At 37.1% G+C, this 27,777-nt stretch overlaps 1 long non-coding RNA gene across 1 annotated transcript; it reads left to right on the top strand.

The window, feature by feature from the left end:
• Nucleotides 1–27,754, top strand: LOC131149651 (uncharacterized). Its single transcript, XR_009135278.1, has 3 exons — nucleotides 1–154; nucleotides 290–397; nucleotides 27,442–27,754. It is a non-coding gene; the product is annotated as an uncharacterized LOC131149651 (long non-coding RNA).
• Nucleotides 27,755–27,777: the final 23 nt, after the last annotated feature.

Below are 27,777 nucleotides of genomic sequence, written 5' to 3'. Positions count from 1 at the left end.
ATCGATTCTCCCGCGGACAAACGTTTCGGGTTTCAGTCTCCTTCAATTCTCAAATCCTAATGAGCCCTCCGGGAACTCCTAAAGCTCCATTGATATCCTCGCGCTGTTCCCTCTCGGCGTCAATGGCATCACGCTCTCCTCCATTCTCTCAAATGTACTAATGTACTTTTCTTCTCGTTTTCTAAAGAAAAAGGAAAAGTTTTCGCTTCACAAAAGCAAGAAAATTGGTTTTTTTTTTTTCCGCCCTCTATTTTGGGGAAATAGTTCTAATAATCATGGTTGAAGGCAGGATCGAGTAGATTCGTGTTGAGGAAGCTGGGGGAGTTCTAGGGCTTCTGTGATTGGAATTGATCCGCACTGGCTTGAATTCATGAACTCTGGCTACTCCATGACGAAGGTAATTCAATAATGTTAAGAGTTGAAAATCAAATGCTGATGAATGAGAACATTATTTGCCTATTGCTTTTATTTTATTTGTTGATCAATGTGCAAATCCTATTTTCTTCTATTATTGAGCTATGTGTGTCAGTTATCTGTTTTTATATGTTATTAGATCTAGCAAAAGCTGCTTTACTGTCTCTTTAGAAATAATGTCATTCCTTCATCACGCTGAAATGGTTCACTTCTTTTTTAAGGATTCAATTTCCCCCCCTTCAGATGCTACACTACTGTTATTTTTATCTCATCAATAATTATACGGATTTGAACTTCAATTGTGGCCCTTCCATTCTTGTTGCTGTTGTTGCAAACATGGTCCTGAATACTTGCGTATGCACGCACATATATTATGCACGAGTAGAGTCCATCCAACTCCTTGCTCAAGTGTAGCCTCCTATGTTGCTTCTATGGCTACTTAAACTGTTGCTCCTCTTCATAGGGTGAGTTGTAATTGTTGTCCACAAAAGAAATCTTTATTTTTTGCATTGGGTGATAAGAAGGGTTTAGTAAACCCTTGCCACAACCAGGAATCAACATGTCGATTTAGTAGAGTTACTAACCAGCAAAACTAGCAAAGAGTTACCAACAATCAATAGAAAATAACTAAATCAAATCATCTTTGGTCACGGCTTTGAGCAATAAGAAACCATAACCTCGTAGCCTTGTTATCACTGTGGATACTTTTTAACAAATGATGCATAACAAGAAACTAAAACCTAATAAATTGTAACGTAAAATTTCTAGCAAGCATGACAGTTGACTCACAAGAGCTGATAATTAGCTTAAGTCAAATTACAATTACAGCTTCAACAACATCTTGGTCAGTGCTGTCTCCACCAAGATCTTTTGTCGAATACTTGCCTTCTAGGATCATGTGTTTCCCAGCTGTCTCCAATCTACCAGCAACAGGAGGCTGAAGATGCCTCAACATCATGGCCATTCATAGAAGCATAGCAATGAGATTTGCCTTTTTTGGCTCCACCAAGTTCTCAGTTCTTAGATTTCTGACAAAACATAAATCAGTCTTCAAGAATTGCTTCTAAAGAAGGAAAGGGAAAGAAACGGTAGAAATCTGTGTTGAGAGCTTTGCAAAGTTGTAGAAAAGCATTAGTTTGACATTTAGAAATGCAAGAAACTAAACTGCCAATTTCAAGAGGCCTTTGTGCATACTACTTCAGCTACATCTGTGCGTGAAGAACAATTTATAATCATGCGTATAAATTCAACAGAATCCGCCTTCAAATTTATCTTGGGGAAGGTTGAACAAAGAATTCACCAGCAATAACATCCCTTTGAACAAAGGGAATGAAGATAACGTCCCATTGTGTAAATGCCGATTATGTAAATGGTGATATCCAATATCCACACATTAATTTGCATTAATTAGTATTGGAGGTATTTTGCTCAGGTTATCTTGAAGGATTATTGGGAATGTGACTGAATATTAGATGGACACATTTGGAAATGGATGGGAATCCTATGTAGCAGGTATCTTGGATTTCCTAAGAAGAAATACAAGATACCCCAACAACATGGGTATCCAAAACCTACCTTTCTCTTTGGTAATCTTGGATTTTCATGGGAATACTACTTTATGGGACTAAAATATCTCTACTATTCATTGCTCCTACATGAAATTGCTCCTTCTTGTTTACTATTACTATTATTGTTATGATAATTATTGATAATAAAAAAAATACCATAATCATTAATAATATAATTATAATTATTATTATGAATTTTTATTATTTGTCTTTATTATTGTGATTATTAGTAGTATATGTGCTATGCATGGACTTTTACATCAAACTTAATTCCCTACGTAACAAAGAGCTTTATTAATTTGGTCTCATTTGTCCAAAAAAAAAAAAAAAAATGTCAAACTTTGTATGTTAACCACAAGATCACAAGAGCTACCAAAATTTTGACGTCTCCTTAATTTTTTGGACATTTCCACATGCTTTGAGCTTACAAAAATTCGAGTGAAGTTTTATATAATTTGTGTCTATTATCCACCCACAGACCGTAATATTAAATTTCAAATTTCCCAAACACCAATACTCAATTGAAGCATTATATATATATATATATATATATATATATATATATATATATATATATCCTTTCTTATTCTTGTGTTTCCCTTTAGTGGAATTGTGCAAGAAACATTCAATTAATTTCCATTTTGACATGTTGTATTATATACAATACAAGAGATGTAGATGCAGCAACATATTTTGAAATAATATACATGATAATTCTTGTTTGAATGGGAGTTTCCATTGAGAAGAAGTCTCCACACAAATCTAGCTTGAATAAGTGAGACAGAGGACCACTTTTGCCACTATTTAGACAATTTTATAGAAGATATAAATGTAACAAACAAGGGATTTTATATTAGTTCAGGGATATTTGCTTATTCAGTAATTTTTAATTGTTTAATATTTAAGGTTTGTTATTGGTTATGATTATTTAGTAGTATTATCTTTATTAGTAATTAAAAGTTAGTGAGGGTGTTATGGTCATTGTGGTGTACTTGACATGTAAAATAGGGGGGAGACTTACGGTTGTGATTAGGTCTTCCAGTTTACACAATACTTCAACATGGTATCAAAGCATGATTCGACGTAAACCCTTAGTGCCAAAGCCACTGCCAAACCAAACCCTAACCTCATAACCCCTATGCATATTTGTCATTATAGGAGGGTCATCCACACCACCAAAGACTTGAACAAATCCAAGAGTTGGTGCAAAACACAATAGTTGTGAAAAAAACTCCCAATTTAGAGCTGCAAGAAGACCTATAGATTTTGTAGAGCCAACCCTAGAAATTCACAAACATTGCTGATCTATAACCTCCTTAAATTTCACAATAGGAGGGGCAACCACGTGCCCACACATGCCGGTTGAAGGCTAACTGCTGTGGCACTATGCTCTAACGCTTCGAGGCTTTGTTAAGCACTGTTTTTGCTATGATCTCTCCCCATATACTTTGAATCCTATACTCCATAATATCAAGTTATGGGTCATGTTCTTTGTGCAAAGATCCGACATTTTTTGGTTTTTTACTCACAAAACTTGGTTAATGATTGTTCGGTACAATTAGAGTCGTACGCCAATGGTAATTGAGTTCCTCGGGGCTATGGCAATGTATGCTAGTTTGTTTGTGTTTCGTTCTAGTTGTTCCAATTGTTCACCTTGTTCGTGGTTATTCTGTTTGCCTTTTTCATGGTTGTTCCATTAACCGTGTTCCTTGCTGGTCTTGTTTGTGAGTGTTGGGATTGAGTCCATGTATCCCAAAAGCATGTTCCCTTCATCATTTCTGCAGATAACAACCAAAAGGATGGATGAAAAGAATTCTGTGCAGTTGTTAAGGCTGCCAACATCTTTGACAGGCTTAGGCAAATCTGAACACTTGTCCAATCTGGCCCAGCAACGACAAAAGGAAAGAAGTATGGACTCAAGAAGATGCATTGATTGTCTCCCTATTGTGGAACTCCATCAAACCCTAGATTGCCCAAATGTGCATGTATGTGGATGTTTGCAGGGCTCTTTGGGATTATGTTAAACTCTTATATTCCAACAACATTTCATTTATGTAGCATCTATCCTAGTGTATTTTTAGTTACAACAGGGAGATAGGAACTTTTCATAGATGAAGCGTATGAATAAAGAACTCAACATTATGCTACCTATAATAGCTGATGTTTGTGAGATGCAAAAGCAGAGGGAGTGGATGGCAGTCCTTTGAGTCCTAGCAGGTTTGGAACACGAGTTTGAGGCAATCTAGTCCAAAATTCTTGGTAGTGCAGAGTTGCCATCCTTTGCTGATGGTTATTTTCTTGTCCTTGGTGCTTCTTCCTTCACACATTCCGCAGCCCCTAGTTAGTGTTTCACGCTCTAGCTCCCAGAATATTGGTTTTGTTACACAAGATGATTCTAGTTTTCAACCAAGTAGTTACAAAAGTTCCAGTGGCGGTTTGGGTGGTCATGGTAGAAGGAATGGACGTGGTAGGGGCCATATGCAAGTGCACTCATTGAGGGAGAGGAGGTTGTATGATTTAGTGTTGGGATCCTTATGATAAACTGCCACACATGCAAATGCAGCCATCCTAGATTCCATTCTACTCTGTTCAGTAAGTTGGGAACTTGGGAGTAGTGTAATATGTCTGTTTCAGAGGGAGAGTATTCAAAGTTCCTATAGTATCAAACACCCTGCAAATTTCTCTTCCCATTGCATGTCTTGCATGTCATCTAGCATTTTCCCACTTGTCTTTGGGTTATAGATTCAACCGCTATTGACAATATGATAGGTATAACCAATTTCCTTTCCATCCTTAGGTATTTTGAAAGTTTACCTCATGTTATTCTTGATGATACCATTGTTAGGGGAATAAGGACAGTAAATCCCACTTATTTTGTCTCTCTTTCTTATGTTTTTTATATTCCCAAGTTTCCCTTTCATTGTATGTTTGTTAGCAAGATTTCCATGAATTGCATAGCAACATTCTTTCTTCATTCTATTTTCATTTAGGATTTGAAGATGAGGAAAAAAATTAGTGTAGGACATAGGCTAGTGGATTTTACTATTTTGAGTTAATGTCCTAATTTTTTTTTTTCACATACAGCCGGTCTCAAGCCTAGTAAAGGAGGAGGGTGGCGTTAGGTAGCTGAAAGCTAATGTAAAATTTGTCAGATCACTATGATATGAATTCTTACTGAATATTTGCTGGGGGCATCCTCTATGAGCTATGCGTTGCACTTGTGCTACCCGGGTGCAGCGAAAAGTGGGCGAGGGTGGGCTAGGTTATCGCCTCGAAGCGACGTGCGGTGTCGACGCCCAGGTATGGTGTCAAATATGCGAGGGTTCTTGCATCATTTTGGATGTGAGTAGGTAAAGAAGTTAGTTCAGGAAATTAGGATTAGATTAGCAACTTTGAATATAGGGACTCTTATGGGTAAAAACATGGAAATTGTGGACGCAATGATTAGAAGAAAAATTAATATAGTTTTCCTTAAATAAACTAAGTGGGTGGGGGAGAAAGCTAGAGAAATTGATAAACCAGAATTTAAACTTTGGTACACTGGAAAAGAAAAACATAAGAATGGAGTAAGAATTATTGTAGACAAAAACTTAAAAGAAAGCGTTGTTGATGTAAACAGAGTAGGAGATAAAATTATAAAAATCAAGATGACATTAGACCAAGAGATAATAAATATCATTAGTGCTTATGCTCCTTAAGTAGGCTAGTAGAAAATCTTAAGAGACAATTTTGGGAAGATATGGATAATATTATACAAGGCATACCAGGGATTGAGAAAATATTCATAGGAGGAGATTTGAATGGACATGTTGGAAGGAATAATAGAGGTTAGGCGAGGATACATAGAGGATATGGATATGGAGACAAAAATGAGTCTGGGGAGATGATCTTAGACTTCGCTATTTCATATGATTTTATAATAGTGAATACTTGCTTTAAGAAGAGAGAAGAACACTTAATAACCTTTAAAAGTGGACAAAATAGAAGTCAAATATATATATATATATATATATATACATATATTTAACTAGGAGGGTAGATGGTTTATCGTGCAAGGATTGTAAAGTTATTCTAGGTGAAAGTGTAACCACACAACATAGAGTCTTAGTGTTAGATATTTGTATTAAAAAATGAACGAAAAAGGGTAAAATAAACCAGTGTAAGAGAACTAGGTGGTGGAACCTAACGGGAGATTATATAATAAAATTTAAAGATAAAACAATCAAATATGGGGATTGAACTATAGAGGATGGCATAGGTACAAATACTCTTTGGAGTAGATTAGTTAGCTCTATTAAAAAGATAGCAAAAGAGATTTTAGGTGAATTAAGGGGAAGATTCTCGAATAGAAAAGAAAGTTGGTGGTGGGATAAAGATGTCCAAAAAGCCGTAAAGACAAAAAGAATTTGGTATAAACGTGACAAAAATGTAGAAATATGGATAACTTTGAAAAGTATAAAGAGACGAGGAAAGATATTCCAATCTTATCCTCCAACAATGACTGACTCAAATCCCAGCCTACCCATCCTCTACTCTCATCAAGATCCATTCCTATACTCTGGTATTGTTGTTGGAATTGATGATATCCCAAGAGGGGGGTGAATTGGGTTTTAAAATTTTTCGGCTAATTTAAACGTTTCGCTGATTCACCACAGTTGAAAGTCTAACCACACAACATAGAGTCTTAGTGTTAAATATATGCATTAAAAAATGGAAGAAAAAGGATAAAATAAACCAGTGTAGGAGAACTAGATGGTGGAACCTAAAAGGAGAAAACATAATAAAATTTAAAGATAAAATGATCAAAGATGGGGATTGGACCTTAGAGGATGGGATAGATTCAAATACTCTTTGGAATAGATTAGCTAGCTTTACTAAAAAGATAGCAAAAGAGATTTTAGGTGAATCAAGGGGAAGATTCTCAAATAGCAAGGAAAGTTGGCGGTGGGATAAAGATGTACAAAAGATCATAAAGACAAAAAGAATTTGGTATAAAACGTGGCAAAAATGTAGAAACAGAGATAACTTTGAAAAATATAAGGAGGCAAGAAAAGATGCAAAAAGGGCCGTTAGTGAAGCTAAATATAGATCATTTAATAGTTTGTATGATAGATTAGGTACAAAAGAAGGGGAAAGAGATATATTTAAACTTGCTAAAGTTAGAGAAAGGAAGAACAAGGACTTAGTAATGTAAAATGTATAAAAAGTGAGGATGATATTGTCTTGGTTAAGGACGAAGATATTAAAGAAAGATTGCGAAGTTACTTTAGTAAGTTGTTTAACAAAAACCAAATAGAAGGCTTAAATTTAGAATTGTCAAATGAAGAAAAGACTAAAAATATAAGATTTATTCGCAAAATTAGAGTTAACGAAGTCAAGTTTGCACTAAAAAAGATGAAAAATGGGAAAGTTATGGGACCAGATAACATCCCAATTGAAGTTTGGAAATGCTTGGGTGATAACGGAATTATATGGTTAACTAATTTATTTAATACAATTGTAAAAACTAAGAAAATGCCAGATGAATGAAGGAAAAGTACTTTAATACCTATATACAAAAATAAAGGAGATATTTAAAATTGTAATAACTATCGTGGAATTAAACTTATGAGTCATACGATGAAACTATGGGAAAGATTTGTTGAACAAAGATTAAGGTTAGAAACGAAGATCTCAGAAAATCAATTTGGATTTATGCCTGGGAGATCTACCACAGAAGCTATTTATCTTTTAAGAAGATTTATGGAAAAGTTTAAAAAAAAGAAGAGGGACTTGCATATGATATTTATTGACCTTGAGAAAGCATATGATAGGATACCTAGGGAAGTTCTATGGTGGGTTTTAGAAAAAAAGGGTGTATGTTGTAGGTATACCGATGTCATTAAGGATATGTATGATGGAGTAATGACTAGTGTAAAGACTATAGATGGAGAAACTAGAGAATTTCCAATTACCATAGGTGTACATCAAGGATCTGCTTTGAGTCCTTATCATTTTGCTTTGGTGATGGACCAATTGACTAAGAGTATTCAAAAGGAGGTTCCATGGTGTATGTTGTTTGTAGATGATATTGTATTAATTGACGAAACTAGGGATGGAGTAGAGACTGAGTTAGAATTATGGAGAGAAGCTTTAGAATCTAGAGGCTTTAAGATAAGTAGAAATAAAACAGAATATATGAAATGTAATTTTAGTAATTATAGGAGGAATATTGGAGACAAAGTTAAACTTGATGATAAAGAAATAAATAGCACTTGTAGATTTCGATACCTTGGATCTATTATGCAAGCTGAAGGAGAAATTGAAGATAATGTAATGCATAGAGTTAAATCAGGTTGGGTAAAATGGAGAAGTGCTTCAAGTGTTCTATGTGATCGTAGAATACCCTTAAAATTGAAAGGGAAGTTTTATAGGACAGCTATAAGACCAGCTATGCTATATGGATCTGAATGTTGGGCGGTGAAGAAACATAATATCCAAAAAGTAAAAATTGCCGAGATGAGGATGCTTAGATGGATGAGTGGTATAACATTGAAAGATAAATTAAGGAATGAACATATTCGTGGTAAGTTAGGTGTAGCTCCTATAGAAGATAAGATAAGGGAGAGACGACTCAGATGGTATGAACACTTGCAATGTAGGCCTTATAGTGCACCTGTGAGGAAGAGTGACTTAATTACTGTGGGGGGTAGTAGAAGGGGTAGGGGTAGACCTAAAATAACTTGGGAGGAGATAATGAGTAAGGATTTAATATCCTTGAATCTATCAAAAGAAATGATCCATGATCGCATAAATTGGAGGAAAATGATTCATATAGCCGACCCCACTTAGTGGGACTAAGGCTTGGTTTTGTTGTTGTTGTTGTTGTTGCCGATTCACCATAGTTCATATCCCATTCAATATTGAATCGTGTATGTAAAATAATAAAACGATAAATGAAGACAGACACGTATGCATTATATCTTATTTAAATCAAATGTATGTATGCAAATAATTATGACATCAAATAAACATTCATACACATACTGAAATTAAAATGCAGGAATTTAAATAAGATAGAGAGAGAGTGACACATAGATTTGTTATCGAGGTTCAGCCAAATCAGCCTACATCCCCACCTTGGGCATACCCCCTAAGGATTCTACTAAACTTGCTCACTTAAACAGGTGGAGCAGAAGCCGTTTACCTCTCCTTACGGGGCGAGGAAAACTCCAGTTCAATTTTCGGGCTGAATCGAACTGGTCTCACTTGCAGGACTGAGACTCCCCAGTTCAATTTTTGAGCTGAACTGAATCGGTCTTACTTACGAGGCTGAGACTTCCTAGTTCAATTACGGGCTGAACCCAACCGATAAATGAAGAATATTTTTGTACAAAAGCCTGTTAGGGTAGCTAAACACAGATCTTTTAATAGTTTGTAAGATAGATTAAATACAAAATAAGGGGAAAGAGATATATTTAAACTTACTAAAGCAAGAGAAAGGAAGAATAAGGACTTAGGAAATATAAAATGTATAAAAAGTGAGGATGATATTGTCTTGGTTAAGGACGAAGACATAAAAGAAAGATGGCGAAGTTATTTTATTAAGTTGTTTAATGAAAACCAAATAGAAGACTTAAACTTAGAATTGACAAATGAGGAAAAGACTAAAAATATGAGATTTATTCGCAAAATTAGAGTTAACGAAGTTAAGTTTATACTAAAAAAATGAAAAATGGAAAAGTTAAAGGACTAGATAACATCCCAATTGAAGTTTGGAAATGTTTAGGTGAGAACTAATTATATGATTTACTAATTTATTTAACACAATTATAAAAACTATGAAAATGCCAGATGAATGGGGGAAAAACACTTTAATACCTATATACAAAAATAAAGGAGATACTCAAAATTGTAATAACTATCGTGGTATTAAACTTATGAGTCATACAATGAATTTTTGGGAAAGGGTAGTTGAACAAAAATTAAGACATACGATGAAACTGTGGGAAAAGGTAGTTGAACAAAGATTAAGGCTAGAAATGGAGGTCTCAGAAAATCAATTTGGTTTTATGCCTAGGAGGTCTACCACATAAGCTATATATCTTTTAAGAAGATTAATGGAAAAGTTTAGGGAAAAGAAGAGGGACTTGCATATGGTATTTATTGACTTAAAGAAAGCATATGATAGGGTACTTAGGGAAGTTCTATGGCGGGTTTTAGGAAAAAAGGGTGTGTTGTAGGTATACTGATGTCATTAAGGTACGATGAAGTAATGACTAGTGTAAGGACTATAGATGGAGAAACTAGAGAATTTCCAATCACCACAGGTGTACATCAAGGATCTGCTTTGAGCCCTTATCTTTTTGCTTTAGTGATGGACCAATTGACTAAGAGCATTCAAAATGAGGTTCCATGGTGTATGTTGTTTGCAGATGATATTGTATTGATTGATGAAACTAGGGATGGAGTAGAGGCTGAGTTAGAATTATGGAGAGAAACTTTGGAATCTAAAGGCTTTAGGATAAGTAGAAATAAGACAAAATATATGAAATGTAATTTCAGTAATGATAGGAGAAATATTGGTGACAAAGTTAAACTTGATGATGAAGAAATAAATAGCACTTGTAGATTTCAATACCTTGGATCTATTATGCAAGTTGAAGGAGAGATTGAAGATGATGTAATGCATAGAGTTAAAGCAACTTGGGTATAATAGAGAAGTGCTTCAAGTGTGCTTTGTGATCGTAGAATACCCTTAAAATTGAAAGGGAAGTTTTATAGGACGACTATAAGACTAGTTATGCCATATGGATCAAAATGTTGGGCGATGAAGAAATAGAATATCCAAAAAGTAAAAGTTGCCGAGATGAGAATGCTTAGATAGATGAGTGGTATAGCACTAAAAGATAAATTAAAGAATGAACATATTCGCGGTAAGTTAGGTGTAGTTCCTATAGAAGATAAGATAAGGGAGGAACAATTCAGATGGTTTGGACACGTGTAACATAGGCCACATAGTGTGTTAGTGAGAAAGAGTGAGTTAGTTACCGTGGAGGGCAGTAGAAGGGGTAGGGATAGGCCCAAAATAACTTGGAATGAGATAGTAAGGATTTAATAGCCCTAAATTTATCAAAAGAAATGGTCCATGATCACATAAATTGGTAGAAAAAGATTTATATAGCTGACCCCACCTAGTGGCACTTAAGGCTTGGTTTTTTTGTTGTTGTTGTGTTATCTCCTTTTATTGCCTAGTACTACGACACAACTCCTAATCCGTTGCCACCTTGGTCATTTTTCATTAGAAAAGTTAAAACATCCAGTTCCTACTTTGAGCTCCTTGTTTAGTCTTAAGTGTGAGTATTGTGGGAGAGCATCGTCGTGCTCCATTTTTGTCCCGAGTCAATTAAAGGGGAGTATGCTCTTTCATGTTAGTCTATTCCCATGTTTGGGGTCCTAGTCAGGTTGTGTTATGTTTGTTTTAGATACCTTGTAACTTTTTTTGGATGACTACTCAGGGATGTCTTGGCTTTATTTAATAAATGATTGTTTTGAGTTATTTCACATCTTTTGTTCCTTCTGCTTTGAGATAAAGACTCAATTTTATTTACCTATGTCTGAATAATTCATGGCGATATTGCTAAGGAGTTATTCAATACCAATTTACCACCTATATCACTAAGCCTAGCATGATTCAGTAGCCATCTTGTGCTCACACTCCCCAATAAAATGGAGTTGTAGTCTTGTAGAGAAGAAAAATAGACATATCCTTGTAGTCATTTGTACTCTATTGTATTAGATGAATTTCCATAAAATGCTTTGGAGTGATGTGGTGTTCACTGCCTGCTCCCTTCTAAATGGAATGCCGTCCTCTCTTCTTGGTGGTAAAATAATCTACTCTATTCTCTTCTTGAATACTCTTTTATTCTCTTTACCTCTTTGCGTGCGCCCTTTGTTCATCAGTTAACTCCAAGGTGGATAAGTTGGATCCTCATGCTATTATATGTACTTTTTTGGGTTACTTATGTACTCAAAAGAAATATTGCTGTTATAGTCCTACCTCGTATAGATTTTTGGTTTCTACCATGTTACCTTATTTTATTCTGCACATGCTATTGCGATTCCTCGGCCCTTCTGACCTTGATGAGTCCCTTCCTCTGCCTAGCCTTCTAGATTCTAGCTTATTATCTCTACCCAGTCATCCTCCTGCATTATCTTCTAGTTTGAGTCCTTCTCATAGTCTTGATCATCTTAATCTGTAAGTGGATTCATGATAACTACTTGGAGAGCCTCCTCCAGCTTCTACTTGTACGCCTTTAGTTTCCTCATTTGATGATCCTATTTAACGAGATGTTGATCTTCCTATTGCTGTTTGGAAAGGTAAACACACCCTGCACCCAACATCAAATCTCTAGTTTATGTTTGTTTTGATTTTTTGTCATCCTATGTTACTGTATTGTTGGTACTGTTATCTTTTGTCACCCTTCCCAAATCTGTCTTTGAAGCCTTATCCCATTCTGGATGGGGGGCTGCAATGTGATGGTTGAAAGGGTGCACGCGTTACAGGATAATGACACGTGGGAAATGGTATCTCTTTGTCTTGTAAGTTTGTGGTTTGTTGTCACTGCATACCGTGAAAGTCAATCTTGATGATTTTGAAGCTCATAAGAAGGTCCATCTTGTTGCTAAAGGATTTTTTGGATCATTTTAACACATTCTCCTCGGTCCCCAAACTTGCCTCTGTTTGTTTATCCATCTCCATAGCCACCACCTATTGTTGGACTTTGCGCTAGTTAGATGTGAAGAATGCCTTCATATATGGTGATGTTCAAGAGGAGTCCCTGTCGTACTTAATAGGAGAGCTACCCTACACCTCTAGGGGGCAGACATGAGATCCCATCATTTTCATAATTCCCAACATCACCCACACCTAAAATTTGATTTAATTACCCAATTACCTTCCCATTTAAAAGGTGTTTAGAATTGTCAAACATCTTTTCGGCATACCCAGTAGGACCTACCATGCCACCGCCTATTACCAGAGAAAGTGGGAAGAGTATGAATGTTGACGCCACTTTGATAGGCACTAATAGTAGTATAGGTGATGACATAGATGCTAAAAATGCAGTTCCTGAAACCATGCCTGAAGGAAGGGAGCATGACAAAACCCAAATTCTGTTCCATTGCTGCTGACACTAGGCAGATTAACCAACACTGATCTGGTAGCACTTGGTTGAAGAGAACCAATATTCAGCCTCACACATGTCCCAAGGGGTGATCACAATCATGATGTCTGTTCTTGAGGATTTCAAGTCCGAGATGCACTTCTTGATTGAGGGTATGTGCAGAGGTACTGGAAAAACAGCATGAAGCCTACAGAAGAACAGCCAAGGAGGCAAGGACCAGTCCTAAACTCAGGTTTTGGCGGGTCACAATGATGATGCACAGGCTGAGGGGTGCTCCAGAATCCTCAATTGCAGCAGTGCCCTAGCCGTACTCCAACATTGGTGTGTCGTCTACGAAGTTCCTTATTCGGTATGAAGCAAACTTCTAGAGCATGGTTTGGTGGTTTCAGTGCAGTTGTGCTTGAGTTTGGCCTTCAGTGACATGTTGTAGATCACTCTTTATTCTGTCGCCATGCTATGCCAGTATAATTTTTCTGATTGTGTATGTGGATGACATTGTGATTATTTGTAATGATGATCAACATATTCGAAGTCTGTGGATTCTCTAGACAAAGTTGTAAACTAAAGATATGGGTCCACTAAAATGCTTCTTGGATGTAGAAGTAACCATATCTCATATGGACACTATCTTGTCACAGCTAGGTCTCTTAGACGAATCTTCGCTGTCGGGATCTAGACATACACCAATGGATCCTAACAGCAACTTAGTACATGAGTTACTTGCTGTCTGACCCTAGATGATATCGGAGGCTTGTTGGGAAGTTAAATTACCTCATAGTCACATGACCAGACATATCTTTTGCAGTTTTGCAATAAGAGTTGTGAGCCAATTCCTTGATTCTCCAGAAACAAGCCACTGAGACTCTGTGTGTCTTGTGCACCAAGGAAAAGCCTTTTGTTTTAGGATTGGGGTAATACTTGTATGCAAGGTTGTATAAATGCAGCTTGGGCTGGATAACCGGAGACGCACATCTAGTTAGTGGGTGTTTGTTGATGGTAACTGAGCATTGTGGAAGAGTAAGAAATGAACTGTGGTGGCCCGATCAAATGTTGAACACTTGAATCTGAATACATTGCCATGGCACAAAATACATGTGAATTGGTTAGGCTGAAGAACATTTTGGAGCGACTTGGTTTCCTACTTCCTAGTCTCAACATATGGAGTTGATGCGTGATAATAATCAGGCAACTATTCATATTGCCTCCAATCCATTCTTTCACGAGAGAACGATGCATATCGAAGTTGATTGCCATTTTTTTTGGGAGAAACTAGTGTAGAAGCATTGAAACTATTCATGTGAAATCTGAACATCAACTTGCTGATTTCTTCACTAAAGCTATAGGAGGTGGGATGCTTGGGTTAAATTGATATGTAAGTTATAACTAGCTAGGAGGATTTCATATCTATGGCCCAGCTTGCGGAAGAGTGTTATTGGTTATTGATTATTAGTAGTATTACCTGTGTTTGTGAGTCTGTGACTAGGAGTTAGTGAGGGTATTATGGTCATTGTGGTGTTCTTGACATATATTATAAGTGGAGGGGAAGACCTATGGCTGTGATTAAGTCTTCCAATTTACACAATACTTCAGCAAGGTTTCTTAGTTTCCTATAATTATGGGCTTGTAAAATTAAAAAATTTTCCATATTAGTTTTCACATTTCTCTCTATTTCACATTAGTCCCTCCCATGTCTATTTCTCTCGCTCTTTCTCACTTATATTCTTCCTCCTCCTTTCTTCTTTCTTGTTTTCTTTTTGTATGCTCTTCTCTCCTCAGCTTACTCTCTCCTCTTCCTATTTTCTTTGTCTAATCTGTTTATTTTTCTCTCTCCTCTGGTTGTTGCTGTCTTACATCAATTGGCATCGAAACAATCCTTGATTCTCCACCAACATCATTGCAACCGCCTTGATTGTAGCATTCAATTACTGAATGCTTAAGACAACCAACAGTCTCACATACAGAGCCCCTTCAATCCAAAAACTCTAAGGCCCCTTCAGCAACCAAACCCCATTCCTTCCTCCAACTCCTCCCCCTCCGTGCTCAAAAAAAAAAAAAATCCTAATCCCTCTTCCTTCAGCAAAACCCCCAGAAAACAAAACCCTAACCTTTTCCCCTTCAGCAAAACCGTAAGGAAACAAAAAATCATTACATTTCCCCCCTTTGAATAAATTCCTTAAATCTGTAGAAAACAATGTTGCTATTGCATACTGCCAAAAAAGAAGCAGGATACAGCAAGAAAATCAAAAAGGAAAAAAAATGCTGACAGTTTTGAAATTTAAAGAAGAATCCAGGAAAAAAAAAAACCTGCTGTTGCTGCTGCTGCTGCTGCAAAGTCACATTTGGTAAGAAGTTTCATTACTAGAAACAAATCTTCAGTTAGAACCTTCTGTTAGAGGTTATTTATGTCTTTTAGTATTATTATTATTGTGTTAGTATGTTAATTAGTCAGAGTTAGTTAGGGTATTATTTTCATTAGAATGTATTTAATTTGTATTATAAATAAAAGGAGACCTATCTTCAAGTTAGATCATTCATTTTAATCAAATCTTAACATGGTATCAGAGCATGATCCAACCTAAACCCTATTCCGCTCGGCTGTCGCCAGAAAACACCATTCCCACGGCTGTCCTTCCCAGATCCAGCTCCATCCCAAATTATTTCACAAAGCCAACCATACACCCATAAGCAGAACCCCCCTCCCCCCGCGGGCCCCCTGATGACTCACCCCCCAAAACCCCATTGCCGGAGGACCCTCCACGGGCCCTCACACACCGCCAAATGCCAGCAGGGCTGACCTCACGTGTCGGCATGTGAGTGAAGTTCTGACCGCTTTTTTCTTTTCATTTTTTTTCCTCTGCCGTGCTCTGATTCCTTCTCTAGGCATTATCAAGCTGTCAGACCAGTCTTTTGCTAAAAAATTCAACCTTTTTTTGACTATGCACTGGCTGCATTTTGTTAATTTCTGTTCGAGGTTTCTGAAGGCTTCTTCATGAGTTTTTTGGAGCTGTGGCAGTGTTCATATGTTCTGTTGTGAGGTTTTGGCAATACTATATTTTTTGGTGATTTGTTCACCTCGTCCGTGGTTGTGTTGATGCTGCACGTAGTTTGTGATTGTTCCGATTATTTTTGACTGTTTTTTTTTTGGTGTGGTTGTTGTTTGTGAGTGTTGGGATGGAATCTATGAATCCCAAAAATTTGTTTCCTGCATAGCTGCCACAAATAACAACTCAAAAGTTGGATGGAAAGAACTGTGTTCAATGGTCTAAGGCTGTTCGTATTTATTTAGTAGGATTAGGGAAATCTGACCACTTGCTCCAATCTAATCCTTTTGATGAGAAGAGAAAAGACGTATGGGTTCAGAAAGATGCCTTGAATGTTTCCCTTTTATGGAATTTGACGGAGCCACAAATTGCATGGATGTGTATGCATCTAGATACGTGCAAGGAGATTTTGGATTATGTCAAACTTCTATACTCTAGTAAAATTACACGTATGCATGATTTGTCCCAAGAGTACTTTCAGTTACAACAACGAGATAGGAGTATCGTAGATTATTTTGGAGAGATGAAGCGTATTCATGAGGAGCTTAACATCGTGCAACTTATAACTGCCGAAGTTCTTGAGATGTAGAAGCAGAGGGAGTAGATGACAGTTCTTCGTGTTCTAGTAGGCTTGAGACCTAAGTTTGATGTAGTTTGGTCCCAAATACTTAGTAGTGCCGAGCTGCCATCATTTGCCAATGTTTATTCTTGTGTCCTTCGTGCTTTCTTTAGCGCGCATTGTCCTGCTCTTCATCTGGCTACGAGAGGACAACCTTTGCTACACAGGGTGATTCTAGTTTTCTACCAAACAACCGAAAAAGTTATCATGGTGGTTTGAGTGGTCGTTGTGGTAGAGATGGACGAGGTAGAGGTACTCCTCGCAAGTGCACTCATTGTGGATGGAATAATCATACTATTGAGCAGTGTTGGGATCTTTATAGCAGGTGTTCACATGTTGCCAATGCAGCCACCACTGACTTCAAACCTTTTGGGGCAGCCAATGTAGCCACCACTGATTCCTCACATTTGGGTCCGAGTGGGGGGCAACATACTGTATCCGTGTCAGAGGAATAGTATTCCGAGTTCGAGCAGTATCAAATGTCACAACAAGCTTCTCTTCCCATTGCATCTCTTTCCCAAATAGGTAATCACACAGTATGTTTGTCATCTAGTACTTCTCGTCATAGTCTTTGGGTCATAGACTCCGTTGCCACTGATCATATCACAGGTATACCTAGCTTTTTCTCCACTCTTCAATTCCTTGCAAATTTACCTTGTGTTAGTCTTGCTGATGGATCCACTACTGCAGTTAAGGAATTGGGACACTGAATCCCACTTCTTCTATTTATCTTCCTTTGATTTTATATATTCCCAAATTTCCTCTCAATCTTATGTCCTTTGGCAAAATTACTAAATCCATGAATTGTTCAGTGACATTCTTCTTGTTTCTTCCCTGATTTTGTGGTTATTCAAGATTTGAAGATGAGGAAGACGATTGGCAGAGGGCGTGAAGCTGGTAGACTCTATCACCTTCAGCTACTATGTCCTTCTACCACCTGCACTGTTGCTGCCACACCTTTCCAAATTCATTGTCACCTGGGTCATCCTTTATTGGAAAAGTTAAAATGTCTTGTTCCTAATTTGAGTTTTGTGTATTGTCTTGATTGTGAGCCTTGTCAGTTGGGAAAGCACCATTGTGTTTCTTTTACTTTCTGAGTCAATAAACGGGCCGCAAGCCCTTTTATGTTAGTTCATTTCGATGTTTGGGGTCGTAGTAGGGTTGTGTCCAAGTTGGGTTTCCATTACTTTTTAACCTTTGTAGATGATTATTCAAGAATGACTTGGTTATATTTAATAAAAGATCATTATGAGTTATTTCATGTATTTTGTGCCTTTTGTTTTGAAATAAAGACTCAATTTGGTTTGCTAGTTTGAGTACTTTGAAGTGATAATGCTAAGGAGTTCTTCAGTGCGCAATTCACTACTTATATGACTCAATTTGGTTTGCCAGTTTGAGTACTTCGAAGTCATAATGCTAAAGAGTTTTTCAGTGCACAATTCACTTCTTATATGATTCAGATTGCTCTTGTTCATCAATCATCTTGTGCTCACACTTCTCAACAAAATGGGGTTCCAGAGTAGAAAAATAGATGTCTTCTTGAAATCACTCACACCTTATTTAATCAAATGCGCGTACCTAAAGTGTTCTGCAATGATGCTATACTTACTGTTTGTTATTTGATCAACATAATGCCATCCTCTGTTCTTAATGGTAAAATTCTCTACTCCATTTTATTTCCTAGTTCACCTTTATTTTCACTTCCTCCTCGTATATTTGGGTGTGTGTGCTTTGTTCATTAACTAACTCTTGGGGTGGATAAGTTGGATCCTCGTGCTATAAAATGTGTCTTTCTGGGTTACTCATATACTCAAAAGGGATATTGTTGTTATAGTCCCGAGCTGCATCACCTCTTTGATTTTGCCAATGTTACCTTCTTTGAGTCTACACCTTATTGCACCCAAGGTCTTAAATTTTGATTTCGATTCAAAATTCAAAGCTCCAAAAGTACGGAAATCTTGACAAAAATTTTGATTTCGATTTGAAAAAATAATGGAAATCAGTAGTAAAACATGAAATTCTTTGTGAAACTTTAGAAATGGTTAACAGACATAATAATGTAAGTTTTAGGCCTACTATATTACAAGTTAAATGCATCTATGTTGTGTATAAGATGGAAAAGTTATAATATAGTATGTATCAAACATATTTGTAACATAATGAATATTAAACATATTCAGTTAATACAAATGAAATTCATAAATTATTTATATTATTTATTATACAAATAATGATAATTTAGATATGTATGGTTAAATAAAATGTTGTTGTAAGTTTATTTTTTTATATAACTTCAAAAGCACTTGTAATCATCTTTTGTTTTGATTAGTGTTTTAAAAGGCGAAGGTGTAAGGTGAGGTGTAAACATTTTGGGACTGTATTTTTTAAAATAATTAATAAGTAAAAAAATTTATATATAGTATAAAATTTTCTTTTAATTTTTAAATATTTATCTAACAAATCCTTAAAAACATATATTTGCTATGTTTCTTATATAAAGGTTTAAAAAACTATAAATTCAATTATTATTTTATAATTTTAAAAAATTAAAAATTAAAATAAGAATAATTTTCTACAACATGCCTCAAGATTTTTAGTTGTAAAAAAAATAATTTAGATTTTGATTCCAATTTTTAATACAAAATATCACATCCTTTTCAATTTCTTATATCTATATATTCTTTTAAAATATTTTTGCTTTTAAATTTGCTTTATATATGTTGGATAGATAAATAGTGAATTAGTAAAAGTAGGCAGTCAACGAAGCTAGCCAAGCTCTCTCGACAAAGCTTGGACGAATCGTTGGACGCAGTCGCTGAGTTGTCAGAGAGGGAGAAGAAGCTCCACCGAGAGAGGAATTGTTGAGGGAGTGCTTCGTCGAGAGGAATCGTCGAGAGAGGAGAAGATTGGAGGCTTCGAAGATAGAGCAGAGGCTTTGTCGAGGCTTCGAACAGAGAGCAGAGGTTTCGAAGGGAGCAGAGGCTTCGTTGAGAGAACAGAGGAGAAGAAGCTTCGCGGGAGAGAGAGGGAGGATAGGGTTTCAGGTGCGTTCTGGGTTCTGGCTTTTTAAATATATGCTTTAAACCAAGAATCCCAAAAACGCCTTGCATCTGAGGCATAAAAAGGCGAGATTTTTCGCCTGATGTGTATGCCTTCTCACTTGAGGCATATGCCTTTGTTGACTCACGCTTTTTCACTTACGCCTTGGTGCGTTTTAGGCCAAAATCGTCTCAAGGCGTGCCTCAATTACGCCTTTCAAATCATTGGTTTTGATAAAAATAAATAAAATAAATTTAGAGAGAAATTTTACTTCACTCCTAAATCTCTCATTTGAATTTCGAAAAATTTTCATTGTATAGTTAAAATTTCGACAAGTTTCGCTAAAATTTAAAGATTTCGATAAATTTCGAATGATTTGTTGAGATTTCGACGGAAATTATGCAAGACGGAAATTGATTGCCATTTCAATTTTGAGGGTGGCAAAAACCGAAAATTTCAACAATTTCATGGAAATTTAAGACCATGACTACATCCAATCATTGAGTGCTTCTGAACTCAATGAGTCTTTTTCTTTGCCTAATCTTCCATATTCTACGTTGCTGTCCTTGCCTAACCAACCATCTGAGTCTCCAAGTAGTTCGAGTCCTCATCATCTTGATCATCTTAATTTGCAGGTGTATTCACGATAGTGGTTCTAAGGAAGAGAGCCCCCTTTAGCTTCTACTACCACGCATTTGGTTTCCTCGTCTGATGATCGTACTTCTCATGATGTTGATCCTCCTATTGCTGTTCGGAAAGGTAAAGACACATGTACTCAACACTTCATTTTCAACTATGTTTCTTAGGACTCCTTACCACCCTCCTATTATTGTTTTGTTACTACTCTATCATCTACTACCCTTCCTAAATTTGTTTCAGAAGTCTTAGCCCATTCTGTGTGGAGGGGTGCTATGGTTGAAGAGATGAATGCTTTGCATAACTATGGTATTTGGGACTTGGTACCTCTTCCTCCTGACAAGTCTGTGGGGTGTTGTTGCTAGGCTTACACTATGAAAGTTAACCTGATGGTTTTGTGGCTCGTCTAAAGGCCTGTCTTGTTGCTAAGGGATACACTCAGGTGTATGGTTTGGATTATTCTTATACTTTTTCTTCGGTTTCAAAACTTGCATTAGTACGTCTATTCATCTCCTTGGCCACTACTTGTCACTGGCCTCTGCATCATTTAGATGTGAAAAATGCCTTCTTGCATGGTGACCTTGAGGAGGAGGTTTATATGGGGCAACCACTTGGGTTTGTTGTTTAGGGGGAGTCAGGCTTAGTGTGTTGGCTCAAGAAGGCTTTATATGATTTAAAATAGTCTCCCAGAGCATGGTTTGGTCACTTCAGTGCTATAATACTTGAGTTTGACGGTGTGTTGTGGATCATTTCGTGTTTTATTGTCATACTTCATTGGATAGTATCCTTCTTGTTGTTTATGTGGATGATATTGTTAATACAAGCGATGATGATAAAGGTATTCAGAGTCTCAAACTTTTGCTGTAGATTAAGTTTTAGACCAAAGATTTGGGACCGTTGAAATATTTCTTGGGTATAGAAGTATCTAAATCTCGTATCATAACTGTTGTGTTACAGAGAAAGTATGTTCTTGATATGTTGGATGAAACTGGCTTGTTGGGATCTAAAACAGTTGATACACCCATGGATCCTAATAGCAAGTTAATGCCAGATATAAGTGATTTGCTACCTAATCCTGGACAATACTGGAGACTTTTTGGAAAGTTGAATTATCTCCTAGTCACTCAGCTAGATATCTTTTGCAACAAGTGTTGTGAGTCAATTTCTAGATTCTTTGAGGACAAATCATTTGGACACAGTAATTCGCATCTTGAGATATTTCAAAGGTGCACTTGGGAGAGGTCTTTTATATTGTGATTAGGATGTCTTTTATATTGTGATTAGGATCATACTTATATCCATGGATATACAGATGTAGATTAGCTGGATCACTTTTCAATTGGAGATCCACTATTAGGTACTGTATCTGGGTTGGCGGTAATTTGGTTTCTTGGAAGAGTAAGAAACAAACTGTGGTGGCAAGGTCAAGTGCTGAATCATAATATAGAGTTATGGCTCACATTGCTTGTGAACTAGTCTGGTTGAAGAACATGTTGGAAGAATTGGGTTTTTCGCATTCTCAGCCTATGAAGTTGATGTGTGACAATCAAGCTGCTTTTCATATTGCCTCAACCCGGTCTTTCATGAACAGATAAAGCATATTGAAGTTGATTGCCACTTTGGATGGGAGAAACTTGTGCAAAAGCTCATTACAACCACTTATGTGAAGTTGGACATGCAGCTCGCTGATTTGTTTACCAGAGTGTTGGGGGGGGGGGGGCCGCTTTCGTTAAATTCATTTGTAACAAGCTAGGAGCATATGGCATTTATGCTCTAGATTGAAGGGGAGTGTTGGAGGTTATTTATGTCTTTTAGTATTATTATTATTATTGAGTGTGGTAGTATGTTAACTAGTGAGAGTTAGTAAGGGTATTATTGTCATTAGTATGTATTTAATTTTTTGTAATAAATAGAGGGAGAGACCTATCCTCAAGATAGGTCATTCATTTTAATCAAATCTTAACACCTTCATTGGATAAAGGAACTTCATCAAACCTTTGCCAAAAAAATGTTCAACCCACGCCATTTTGACTTGCTGCCAGAACTTCCTCCAGAACTTCTTGCTGTCAAAAACCACCATTGAATCTGTCAACGACAAATCATCAAATCTCCTTATGTCATCTGAAATCCTTTCCACTATCACAAGACCATAATTGCTGTAGCCATTCAATTATCATTGAAGCCCTTCTCCCCATCATAGCCTTTCCCAACCATCATAATCCTAGTCATGCTGCAAGTACGACTAGCCCAACCCAGCTACTATATGAAAAGAGGAGATGTTGACTGCTGCCCTTTGAGATATTCTGGATTGCAATAAGGAATACCAAAGATAAGGCTGAACTGGATTGTGAGAAATTGAGACTTTCCATGAGATTTTGAGGAACTACAACAAAACTATGGACTCTACCTCACATGTGACCTTACTAGTTGGCCTCCAGACCTTGTACCTTCGTTTAGACACTGTGGACCATCAATTTGAGCAACTCAATGAACAAATCGCACAAATCCTGAGACTTTTGGTAAGCACCTTGTAGATGAAGGGATGGATGTGTTCGTTAGGCAACCTAAGGAATCCCCTTACTCTAGGGTCAGCCCAAGGTATCCCTTAATACAAACCCTGTACTTCTATTGATTTTCTTCCTTTACCACATGATGATCGCATTTCTGAACCTGATGAGTCCTTTGCACAACATATCCACAATTTGTGTGTCAATGTTGGGTGCAAATTTGCCCAGGAATTATATAGATTATAAATTTACTATTGAAGTGCATCGTAGAGCTAGAGATTTTAATATAGATGATAGGTTTAGTTAATCGAACCATAGCCCTCGAACTACTAATTGAACCGAAGTTTCGGTTTGCTAGAAAATGCAAGCCAAGATTGAACTATTTGAGACAGTTAACTGGTTTTTAGGTCAATATCCAATTAATTGAACCAAAACTGTTGCATTCAATTTAAAATTTTAAAATCATTATCAAATAATATAATTTTCTTCTATTATAATCAACATTTAAAGTTTAAAATTCAAGCATCAATAAGAATTCATGCAAATTTATGAACTTCCAATTAGCACCAAACATAAAGCTTTAAAAATCCACCAAGGGAAAGTGAACATAAATGGTTTTGTAATTCCTTCAGGAGAAGGGGGTTTTGTAATTTATAGTGATGCGTCTCAAAAAGGATTGGGGTGCGTACTAATGCAACTAGGAAAGGTTATTGCATATGCTTCTCGGCAGTTCAAGGAATACGGGAAGAATTACCCGACACACGATTTGGAATTGGCAGAATTGATTTTCGCGTTGAAAATCGGGAGACACTACCAGTATGGTGAAAGGTGTGAGGTTTTCACAGATCATAGAAGCCTTAAGTACTTTTTCACACAAAAGGAGCTAAATATGAGACAGAGAAGATGAATTGAACTGATAAAGGACTATGACTGCACTATCAACTATCACCCAAGGAAAGCTAACATGGTAGCTAATGCATTGAGTCGGAAGGTAGGAAATGCGTTAGTCTCAGCAGTGGTCACTCGACATTAAATCATGATGGATCTGGAAAGATTTGGTGTGGAAATTGTGGAAGGAAATCACCAGGCGTTCATTGCTAGTCTGGTATTCCAACTGACCTTACTGGAAAAGATTAAGACCGCTCAGATGAAAGATGTAGAATTGGTAAAAATTTGAGGGTAAGGTACATAGTGGATTGGGAGCAGATTTTAATATCTCAGATAAAGGAGTTCTAAGGTTTCACACTAGACTATGTGTACCGAATGACACAGAGATTAAAAGGACAATTCTGGAGGAGGCTCATTGCTCTCTTTATACTGTACATCTAGGAAGCACAAAAATGTATCGAGATTTGCGAGAGTTTTTCTGGTGGAACAATATGAAGAGGGAAATTGCCCGATTCGTGGAGTAGTGCCTTATATGTCAGCAGATGAAAGCCGAACACCAGAGACCGGTAGGACCATTGCAACCATTCCACATTCCCGAGTGAAGTGGGAGCATATCTCCATGGATTTCGTAATAGGATTTCCGTCAGCACTGCATGGGCAAAACACCATTTGGGTAATTATTGATCGTTTGACAAAGACTGTGCATTTTGTTTTAATAAAAGTGAGCTATTCCATGAATAGGTTGACAGAGCTGTATGTGCAGGAGATAGTTAGACTTCATGGCGTACCAGTGTCCATTATATCAGATCGAGACCCACGATTCACCTCCCAATTTTAGAAAAGTTTATGGAGAGCCTTGAGATCTCAGCTGACTTTCAGTACAACATTTCACCCTCAAACTGATGGACAGTCAGAGAGAACAATCCAGATATTGGAGGATAGGTTGCAGATGTGTGTGTTGGATTTCGGTGGTAGTTGGATTCAGTATTTGCCATTAGTTGAATTCGCTTACAACAATAGCTATTGGGATGACACCGTATGAAGCGTTGTGTGGTCGAAGGTGCCGATCTTCACTATATTGGGATGAGGTTGGTGAACAGCAGATTTTGGGACTATAAATTATTCGACAAACTTCTGAGAAAATCAAGCTTATCCGGGATAGAATTAAAACAACTCAGAGTTGGCAGAAGAGTTATGCTGATACTCGTCGACGAGAACTAGAATTTGATGTAGGGACTATGATTTTTCTGAGGATTGCTCTAATGAAAAGGGTTATGAGATTGGTGAAGAAGGGTAAGCTGAGCCCTAGGTATATTGGGCCATTCGAGATTCTGGAGAGGATTGGTCTAGTTGCATACAGAATAGCGTTACCCCCAGCCCTATCTAAGATCCATGGCGTATTTCACTTGTCTATCTTGAGAAAATACGTCCCAAATCCTTCGCATATGATAAGCTATGAGTCACTGGAAGTGAGTGACACCTTATCATATGATGAAGTGCCAGTTCAGATCCTAGATTGGAAGGAGTAAGAATTGCATGCCAAGAAGATACCGTTGGTGAAAGTACTCTGGTCTAATCATGCGGTTGAGGAATCCTCATGGGAATTAGAAGAGGAAATACGTCAGAGGTACCCGCAGTTATTCGACGAGGCCCAACGCTAATCAGGTAAGTGAAACTGTTTAGGTAAGACTTTGATTGTGAATGTAATTTGTTTTGTGCAGGTTGTCTAGTTAAGTTTGAGTGATTGTAAATCTATATGCTTTAGGTTTTGTGTTTTGAGTGGTTTTGGGAAAATTTTATTTGACTACTTGTAATCTCCCAATGACCGTTATTGTAACCACGGTATTCCTCCGCCATAAGTGAGAATTATTAATAAATTTGAGACGGGACTGCTATGTGGGTGGCTGCCGGCTTTTCCTAGAGTCGGATGATCGATTCAGTAATTCCAGGAGCAATGATAAGTATAATTTAACAAATTTTGAGGACGAAATTTTTATAAGTAGGGGAGGATATAAGAACCCGGTTTGGTACAATACCAAACTGTCGAAGATTTCATATGACTTAGGCAAATCGTCTATAGTTTTGTCGGTAATGGTTTGGTTTGAGACCAAACTGTCGACAGTTTTAGAAATCTCAAGAAAACTGTCGATAGTTTCAAACTACCAAGGGGTAGGTTTCAGGAAAATCGTCGACGGTTTCATCCTGGGCTGAGAAATAGAACTTAAGTCATTTTAAATTCATTTCATTTCATTTCTCTCCTCTCCTACCGTCTCTCTCTGCTAGGGTTCCACTCTCCCGGTCACCTCTCTCTCTCCCTGCGCGTCTCACTCCCTTCTAAGGTCTCACGTGGCTCCGGCACAGCCTCCGATCATCTCTCTCGTTTTTCTCGGCTTGCCAATGGTCTTCTTCTTGTCACGACAAGGAACCTGGGGTTCGTTCCAGCGAGCATGGTAGGCGTATTTTTCAGGAACAGGCAAGGGGAATAGATTATGTCAACTTTTTCTCGAATTTGAATCGGTTAAACTTGAGTATATGGACTTGTGAATGTTGTATATGATTTTCTGAATGATTCAGGAATATGAAATTAACGGTTTTGATTATTATACTTATTTGGGGAAAACCAAAGTGAGTAGGTTAATCATCCCTGTTTCCCGAAAAGAATATATATTTTGAGTTAAATAAAATCATGGAGATGATCAGACCTAATTTTTAGTTAAAAGATATTTTTCCCAGGCAATTATCGTATTACGAATTAACGTTCAAATCGTGTGGCATGAAAATTATTTATTTTTATTGCATAATTGAATCTGAGGATTTTTATGGTATTATACAATGAGAATGTGGTTTTATATTGATTTATGGAAATATTGGGAATGCGGTGGACTTGTAAAATGACGGTTTTATACTGAGCGGTGAAATGTGAAATGACGGTTTTATACTGGGTTGTGAATGGTTGGAAATACTAATGTGAGATGTATGTTGAGAAAATGAGATCATGATACTGTTTTTATTACTTAAATTGCATTATATGGTTTAAGAACCCTGAGGACCAGATGTAATGAGAGCACGGTACCGTAGCTAGTAAATGAGTTAGTGTAGCCATACTGTTCTGAGAAGTGTTGGTAATGAAAAGTCGATTTGGCCATGGAAGGGTTGTGTACCCTCTTAGAGTCCGGACCAGGTTGCGGTAGGCAAATCGGACTTGTAGACGAGGCATTTTGACTTAGCTTGGTGGTTGTTCAGCCAAGGCTAAGTCCAATCTTCGGATTGCACAACCAGATCATGGGGGTTATACATCATGATGTTGTTAGTCTAAAAGGGTGGTTCTTCTACGCATATATGTGAATTTATGTAAATGGTGTTATTTACTGGGCCGAACTATATTGTGAAGGAAAATATGTATTTTCAACTGTATATGTGTGAGTTATATTTTACAAATGCCATGTTGGTCAGATAAAGTAAATTAATGAATGTGTCTGAAACTCATGTTAGCCACACATTGATAATAATCTATTCCGCCTTACTGAGAAGTGTCTCACCCCAATAAATATATCAATTTTTCAGGGCTTATAGGAAATCAAGCTTAGGAGCTCCAGAGCGGGACTTAGACGATCTCGCTGAGGGTGAGTGTTGGTGGGACACTGTTCTGTTTATAATTAGGTAATATGAATTTTGAGTATGGTAGATGTAATGGTTGTGAGGTAGTACTTTGGTACATATGGAATGGATGGTCTTTTTGCTTCTATTGTATGCATTTAAATTATGTTATGGAAAGAATGTACCCGGGACCCCCTTTTGGGTTCGAGTTGTCACCATTGTGGTATCAGAGATATTGTGTTATTATATGTGAATAAATGTATTATTGTTATTATGTTAAGTGAGATTTTGGGGCGTTACAGT

Source organism: Malania oleifera, chromosome 2 (assembly GCF_029873635.1).
Source record: "Malania oleifera isolate guangnan ecotype guangnan chromosome 2, ASM2987363v1, whole genome shotgun sequence".
Taxonomy (NCBI): Eukaryota; Viridiplantae; Streptophyta; class Magnoliopsida; order Santalales; family Ximeniaceae; genus Malania; species Malania oleifera.
Note: the sequence above shows the minus strand (reverse complement) of the source record. Positions and strands in the feature narration are given on the sequence as shown.